The 8,736-nt window shown below is 48.0% G+C and overlaps 1 long non-coding RNA gene across 1 annotated transcript; it reads left to right on the forward strand.

Annotated features, from left to right (window-relative positions):
- The first annotated feature begins 591 nt into the window (after positions 1–591).
- Positions 592–8,318, forward strand: LOC140588870 (uncharacterized). Its single transcript, XR_011990093.1, has 2 exons — positions 592–1,092; positions 6,760–8,318. It is a non-coding gene; the product is annotated as an uncharacterized lncRNA (long non-coding RNA).
- The last annotated feature ends 418 nt before the right edge of the window (positions 8,319–8,736 follow it).

Raw genomic sequence — 8,736 nt, forward strand, 5'->3', positions numbered from 1 at the left:
ATTTAGAAATCCTGCGCTGGGAACTTTCATGCATTTCCGTATAGTACACATTGCGAGCTTTCCGGCAATATATCACATGTCCCAGCGCAGGATTTCTATGTGCCACTTCCATGTTTCAATATAACAGATGATTTGCAATATCCCTTTTCTTTTATTTATTTCGTGTATTAATTCTCATAAAATGGCTTGTAGAGTGGCAACCACGTTTCTAGGTAGATATTTCACAGGAGTGCTTTCAAGCTGTACAGTATAGCTGTACTTATATGAGAAAATTTAATCAGATAACACCAAAACAGTTCAATAGTGCTTGGATGTGAGATCTACAGAAATACAGAATTACAATAAAATAATGGTATGTTTGGTGAAAGACATATTTATTTATTGATTTATTATGATTTATTTTATTCGTCAGGAACAGGCATCCATGAACAGTGACGTTGGTAGCCATGGACATCCACATATCTATCTGACGGGAAAAGAGAAGGAAAAGATGCAGATTATCCTCGACCAGAGAACGCTCAACAGATAACATATAGAACATTTTCACATGTTGAGGGAATAATTAATAAAATAAAGGGAATGATTCTATAAGGCTGTAACTAGTCAAAACAAGAACTGACTGGCGCGCCGGCAAGGCAAGGCTACCTAATCGGAACAGATAGGGGGGGCGACAGAGAATATCAGCGGCCCCTACTTATCTTTTAGCCTTCCAGAAGGACAACTACAGTACGAGCCGGCTGGAATCACACATGTGGTTGTCACGTACACGGAAGGTACCGAGAAAGGGGGGGGGGATGCCCAAAGGGCTTTAAAAGGGATACAACTGATACATATGGCAGAGCCTCCTCCTGTACATGCTGAATGTATGTCAGATGGCCGCTCCCGGATTGCAATCTGTCAGACAATAAACCGGTGATTTGCAACTTCTCCCCGTGTCAGCTGTGAATCTCTTCTCATCCACGGACCCGGTGGAGACGCCGTGCTCCAACAATTTGGGGGCTCGTCCGGGATCCCCAGGAGATTCGCAGGATTCGGCTAAGTGGTGACGCGGCCTACTTGGACACAGAGAACTGCAGGGCCCAACCAGAAGAGGTAAGCAGAGCCTGTTATATCAAAATCTGCACATTGGATATGCCAAATTGAGCAGTTTGAAGTGTCCAGGGGCCCGTCGGTAAAGACGGAGGAGAGGTTGCACGCACTGTGTTTATACAGTATATTGTGTTGTCTATGTGTTGTGTATGCATTGTGTTTAGGTATCGTGCGCAGAGAAATAGAATTTTAAGGAGCGGAGGGTACGGGACCCCGCAGGGAAATAGAATTTTAAGGAGCGGAGGGTACGGGACCCCGCAGGGAAATAGAATTTTAAGGAGCGGAGGGTACGGGACCCCGCAGGGAAATAGAATTTTAAGGAGCAGAGGGTACGGGACCCCGCAGGGAAATAGAATTTTAAGGAGCAGAGGGTACGGGACCCCGCAGGGAAATAGAATTTTAAGGAGCAGAGGGTACGGGACCCCGCAGGGAAATAGAATTTTAAGGAGCAGAGGGTACGGGACCCACGCAGGGAAATAGAATTTTACGAGCGGTAGAAAAGCTGGGTGGGAGACCCAGGGAATTCAGGACCCCGAACTCTAGATTGGGAGGAGGGAATAAGGTCCCCCTCTCTAACTAAAAAAAAAAAAAAAAAAAAAAAAAAAAGAGAGAGAGGGTGAATCAAAGCACCAGCTTGGGTGCAGTTGTACTGGTTTGTGTGTGAGCAGCGTTGTGGGTTCTTCCTGTTCAGGGTGCTCGCCGCTCGCTCTGTGTTGGTTGAGCTTGCCCGTGGCTCTGCTGTCACTGCTTGCGGTCTTACAGTTTGTCAGAACCGAAGGGGAGTTCTCACAGAACACCCCCTTCCAAGTTGACATTGCTGGAGATCGGGGGGGTTTCGGCTGGGGGCGGGCCTGTTTGACTGGGATTGAGCTTAGACGTGCCCTGTTCAGGGGGGACACAACAGTAAGCTGCTTTGAATATAGTCTTATTATTTTAGAAGTTGTTGATTTATGTATTGGTGGTGTTTGTTAGTAGGACATTCGACTAGGATAAGGAGGTGTACTGAGTGTGGGTGGCTGAACCCACATCCGGAGGCAGAAGGGCTGCTAGACGAGGAATTAAAACAGTCAGGACTGATTAAAAATGGACCGCGAGTTTGATTGGGAGCTAGATGACGGGGGATGGGAGCCCCCGGAAAATGCAGTGTGGAAGCCACTAGTAAAGCAGATCCAGGTGGTGAAGGAAGCTATAGAAGGGGCAAGTGATGAAGAAGATAAGGATAAGGAGGTAGCTGACGCCTGGGGGCGTATGTGAGCAGTGGTCCGGGGTGCTGGACAACAGATAGGAGACAGGCGCTCATTGGGAGAGCTATTGTGGAAAACGGAGAGAGAGCATGCTAGGCAGAGGGACGAAGCAGCACGTAAGAGAGAGAGCGCTAATTTGATGCAGAAGTGGGGAAAGTAATTACGTACGCAGTTTTGGGCTAAATCAGGGGAAGCCCACGTATATGTTCAACAGATAAGTTGCAAGTAAAGATGTGTAAAGCAGAAATAAGTACAAAGTAGAAGAGATCAAGTTAGCAGGGGTCTGGATAGAGCATTTGTGCATTTCCATAAAACGTCATTGACAGTAGTGGAAGTGCGGGTTGGTAAATTTAGAACTTTGATAAATCTTAAAATAATGTATTTGAATAAAATATTGTGATTAATAGATTTTATGGATTATAGAGACTAAGTTTAGAGATAAAGGGTATTAAAGCACATCTTTGTGAGAAAAATAACAGTTTATAGACAAGAGGTTTTAGTATATGTGTGCCCGTAGATAATTGGGTGCAGTGTTAGGGATTTTAGTTAGGAGAGGAAATAAGTAGAAAATAAATAATAATAAAAATAATAATAAATAATTTAGAGCCACACATCAAGGTGAAGTAGCTACAGTCAGGGAATAGAATTCAAAAAAAAAAAAAAAAAGAAGAAGAATAGAGCATGGGTTGACTGTGAGGAACTCTGTTAATTTTTAGACAGGAAAACAGTTCAAGTGACAGTAGAGTGCAGAAAAGCATTAAAATGCAGGCCCCGGTAAAGGCAGCAGAAACACCAGTACAGCAGTTGGGGAGAGAGCACCCCCTGCTTAAAGCGAGGATAGAAAAGATGTCTAAAAAGTGGCGGAATAGAACAAAGGCCCTGGTAAGTAAGTGGCCTAAAGGGGGCACATGGGATGTGGCAGTGTGTGAGGAGATGGAGACTGATAAAGTATCATAAGGCTAATAAGAACACAGAAAGGCGTAAAAAGAAAAGGAGTGAGGAACTGGAGGTACTGAGGTTATTTAAAGTAAACGGAGAGGCCTGGAGAAGGGAGCAGAAAGCCATGAGAAAGGCACTAAATGAGAAGAAGGGGGGTGAGAAAGAAGAGATGAGGCAGGAAGAAATATGGCCACTGTCATATCAAAGTCAGTGTCCGTTAGTGGAAGCCCCCCCCTCCTTCATACAAGGGTCAGTTTCCAGTAATAGAGGGGAAGGTAGAATTCAGTGGTGAGGTGACACAGAAGGATGAAGGAAGTAGGGAGCAGAACGGAACGGCAAGTTGTTTAGATGGATACAGGGAAGTGAGTGCATTGCTGCGGCAGGCAGTGCAGGAAGGACTGCGAGGGAGTGAGAGAAGAACAGAAGGCCAGGCATGTGGGCCTGAGAAACAAGGGAGTGAGATAAAGGTGGGGTACGGAGCAAGTGGTAGTAATGCAGAAGGGCTGGTGCATCTGCTGGACACCCCTAACCCTCCATCTAAAGGATGGAGTCAGTTTCAGGAGAAGGAGACAGAAACAGAGAGTGAGGAAGGAGTAGAGGAGGATAATGCAGATCATAGAATAGTGAGAAGCAGGAGGGCTGTGAAGCCCCCACCAGGTACACTCCGATGCTTCCGCTGAGGGTGAATGGAGCACAGACACAGTATGTGCCGTGGGCAGGACAAGATCTGGAGGGCCTGATTCTCAGACTCCCAGTTCTGGCAGAAGGGGCCGGAAAATGGATAAAAGCATTTGAGGAGGAAACTATGGGTCGGCTCCTGGCGATGGGGGACATAAAGGCGGTTCTGGCTTGCGTTTTGGGGGTAGACGGAATGGAGAGACTGCTGCAAAGCAATGGCCTGGCAGCGGTGACAGGGACTCCTGTGAATGACGCATGTCACTCTGACGGTTACTGTGCTAACTGCTGGCATCAGCTGCGACTAATGTTTCCTCCACGGCTGAGTGTGGTTGAAATGAAGGTGGAGCCCATCAAGGAGGGGGAGAGCCCAGCTGCCTATCTGCAAGCTCAAGAAAAGCGGTGGCGCACTGAGACGGAGCAGGACCTGCAGAATCCGGCATTCAGAGAGAGGAGGAGGACTTTGCTAAAGAGCGTGAGAGGGAACTGACAAAGAAATGGAATCAGATGCAGCTGGAGGAGCTGACCGCTAAAAAGAAAAAAGTCCAGGCACCAGTGGTCTCTCTGGACCCAAGCCCCGGGGGCAGCCTGTGGACAGCCGACAGTCCCCTGTCGCTGGGGCCCCCCATGATACTAATTGGCCTCAGGTCCCTAATTGGAACAGAGTGAGTAGATACAATGGATGGGGGTTTCCTCAAAGGGCACCCATTTACCCACAAATTTGATGATCCCAGACTCTGGAGAGAATGGGGAACAGGCTGGTTCAGCTGGTGTGCTGGAGCTGTGATCAGCCAGGACACACCTGTATGTTCCAAAATCTTGTTAGGTTACAAACATGTAAATATGCCCATACTAATATTAGAGCATATCCCAGTGAATTTGTCAGGCAGAGATGCTTTGTGTCAGCTGCAGATAGACATAAAATGTACAGAGGGGGGCGTAGAGGTGCTCAGTGGACAGTACAGCCTTCTGCGACAAAATTTGTTGTTCAATAGGGGACAGCATAGTTCATACGGGATTGAAGATGTTACTGATAAAGTTGGGGAAATTCTAGAACAGTGGGGCCCATTTATACAGGAACAATATAGCAATAGGCTGAATTGGACATAGAACAAACATACTTGTTTGTTGCGATGGAGAGATTTCAGTGTGAGGGAATGCAGGCTGCTACCGAAGGTGAGTTGGTGAGAGTCAGTGGAGTGCAGAGTATGTAGGAGACTTAAGAGGTTTGTGGCTGTGGAGCATGATAGGAGTGCAGTGTGAAGGGAAATAAAGTGCAGAGGAATGTTGGCAGGAGACAAAGTGTGGAGGTTAGTTTATGATTTGTGTGCAGCGAAATAGTTAGTGGAGGATCAATCAGTGGGAGATCCCAGTCCTCACACCCTGCTAACAGATGTGCCACCCAGTGCAGAGTGGCTCACAGTTGTGGATTTGTAGATGGCATTTTTCAGTGTGTCCCTAACACAACAGTCACAGTTTTTGTTTGCGATCATCTATAGGGGTCAGCAGTTCATCCACGTGAGGATACTGCAAGGATGTGAACACATGCTTAGGGCAGATTTGGATGGATTGAATCACATTGCTACAGTATGTGGGTGATCTGCTCTGTGTTATATGCACAGGCACTGAAGCCGCCGTTGCTGAAGGTCTTAGCGAAAGGGGGGCTTGAGGTGCACAAAGCTAAGCTGCAATACTGATAAGAACAGGCTGCATGCTTGGGGTGTGAGTGCAGCCACGGGAGGGGCCCTTATGAGGCCTCTGTGTGGAAACAAAGGGGATGCTAAGGACTCTGAGGGTCTGTTTCACAACCGTGAGGGATTTTTGGTTGTGCCTTTGTCGTGTGGTTGACACCTTAATAATGCATGCGCATGGTCTTGACCATTGCGCAAGGGGGGAGTGCTATGAAAAAAAAAAAAAAAAAAAAACAAGGTTTATGAGTTGAAGTTGTACATGGGGTGTCTAACTCAAATATGCAAAGTTATTTTCAAGCAGGAAGAGGGGAAAGCAAGACGGCAAGAGAAGAACAGACACAGGAGGTTTGCAGGCAGGGTATGCAGTGGTGGCCAGACAAGGCCAGGATTATGTAACCTTGAAGGCAGACAGGCTGGGGGGAGCCCAGTCAGCCCAGAGAGCCGAGGTGATAGCGGTTATCGAGGCCCTGAAATTAGCAGAAGGGAAAGAAGTTACCATATACTCAGACTCAGCATATGCTGTAGGCGCAGTGCATGTGGAACTCAGCCAATGGCTGAGGGCAGGATTCTTGACCTCGGGAAACAAGCCAATAAAACACGAAGCAGAAATGAGGGAATTGGCAAAGGCCTTGATGCTTCCCAAAAAAGTGGCAGTGGTCAAGTGCAAGGGACATGAAGGGTCAGGAACAATGGTAGCGAAAGGAAATCAGGCCGCAGATGAGGAAGCAAAGAGAGTCGCAGGATACGTGGTGTCCAAACAGATGATCACGGTAGAGGAGGAAGTTCACCCGAATTACCGACTGACCCTGGAGAAAGCGTTGGGATTGAGACATGCGTTCGGAACTGTGTATCATCCGCAGTCCCAGGGAAAAGTGGAGCGAATGAACCAAACAATAAAACAAAAATTGGCAAAAATCTGCGTGCAGACCAAAATGAATTGGGTTGACGCACCCTGATGTCAGTGAGGTGTTCCATAAACAGGGGGACCGGGTTCACCCCCTTTGAGCTCCAGACAGGCAGGCAGTTCCCAGGACCCCAGAAAGGGTTAACCTGGACCCCCGACGAGGAGGGGGAGCAAAATCCTAGGGCATATTATGATTGTTTGCAAGGTCTCGTTGCAGATTTCTCTAAACAGATCCAGGAGGCGAGACCAGAGAACCAGCCAGCCAAACCACACACGGCGGAGTGGGTCCTCCTGAAAGTCATCAAACGGAAGTGGTCAGAGCCCAGGTGGACGGGCCCCTTCCAGGTCACTGAGAGGACGTCACACGCGGTTCATCTGAAAGGCAAAGGCGACACGTGGTTTCACTGGAGCCAGTGCGCGGCTGCGGAGGACCCAGGCAGAACCACAGCAGAGATCCAGGAGGCCCTGAGGGAAGGAATCCAGAGCGTCAGTTCGGCTGAACTAGACGCAACTCAGGTCTCAACAGAAGGGGCAGAATAATCCCCTGACCTGAGCAACCAGAGCATGGTAGTCCACCCCTGCTCCAACGACCAGAAAGAACAAAAGCACCTCATCCACCACCAGACAATGCTAGGACCAGGATGAAGATCAAGATAAAAAGGGGAATGATGGGGGAAACAAGTGTGTTATGTGTGATGCTTAAAATGCTTAAAGTGTTAATGATTAGTGGTTTGTGAGCCATGCCAGCCATGGACCCCGAAGGGGGGCCGCGCCTGTGGCGGGCTGGGAGTGGAATTTCCCTGAAGCTCAGGGTTTTTGCCCTCCTTCCTAGGCTGGATGGACAGATTGTGTGTGGAACTCTTTGGAGTCCTAAAGGGGGGAGTGTGCGCTATGTTTGGGGAAGAATGCTGTACTTACATTCCCAATAACACAGCACCAGACGGCTCAGTGACCAGGGCACTCGAGGGTCTCCGGACCCTCTCCAAAACAATGCATACACACTCCGGGATCAATAACATCTGGGATGCTTGGCTGACCTCGGCGTTCGGACAGTGGAAAGGCTTAATGAGCTCACTTTTATTATCCTTTGCTACTTTTGCTGCGATTTTAGTTACTTGCGGGTGTTGTTGTATTCCCTGCCTGCGCGCACTGTCAGTTCGTCTCATCACTACCGTGATAGAGAAGCGGGATGACACCTATGCGCAGATGATGCCTCTCCTGCCTGTCGGGCCGGAGAGGGGCAAAGGTCATTTGGACAGCTGTGAACTACAACTCCCCCGCCAATAGGATGATCTCCTTGCGGAGACCAAAAGGGGGAATGCAAAATTTCATAAATAAGGGAAAATATTACTAATCAGCATAATCAGGGTGATCTCCTTGCGGAGATCAAAAGGGGGAATTGAGGGAATAATTAATAAAATAAAGGGAATGATTCTATAAGGCTGTAACTAGTCAAAACAAGAACTGACTGGCGCGCCGGCAAGGCAAGGCTACCTAATCGGAACAGATAGGGGGGGCGACAGAGAATATCAGCGGCCCCTACTTATCTTTTAGCCTTCCAGAAGGACAACTACAGTACGAGCCGGCTGGAATCACACATGTGGTTGTCACGTACACGGAAGGTACCGAGAAAGGGGGGGGGGATGCCCAAAGGGCTTTAAAAGGGATACAACTGATACATATGGCAGAGCCTCCTCCTGTACATGCTGAATGTATGTCAGATGGCCGCTCCCGGATTGCAATCTGTCAGACAATAAACCGGTGATTTGCAACTTCTCCCCGTGTCAGCTGTGAATCTCTTCTCATCCACGGACCCGGTGGAGACGCCGTGCTCCAACAATGTTTAACAAATTAACAATGAAATTAATGTTAACATTAAGAACAATACGATTTCGGACATCCGTATTGTACTGGCTGCGCAGTTGCACCGCAATGCTGAGCTCCTCCTTTTGTTTACGTTCGGCGGAATCCGGCGGAATCCGCATTTTACCCTCACCCCCTGCGGAATCCGCATTTTACCCTCACCCCGAACGTACGTAGCCGGGTCTTTGAAGCACTCGAACACAGTGATCCCCACTTTATCCATTTTTAAATCGTTTATATATATGTGTGTGTATGTGCTCCCACACGTCTCGTCGCCAATGTTATATTTTGTGTATATTTTATATTCACGTCTTCGGTCTTACTGAATCTA

This window comes from Paramormyrops kingsleyae, chromosome 4 (assembly GCF_048594095.1).
Source record: "Paramormyrops kingsleyae isolate MSU_618 chromosome 4, PKINGS_0.4, whole genome shotgun sequence".
Lineage (NCBI taxonomy): Eukaryota > Metazoa > Chordata > Actinopteri > Osteoglossiformes > Mormyridae > Paramormyrops > Paramormyrops kingsleyae.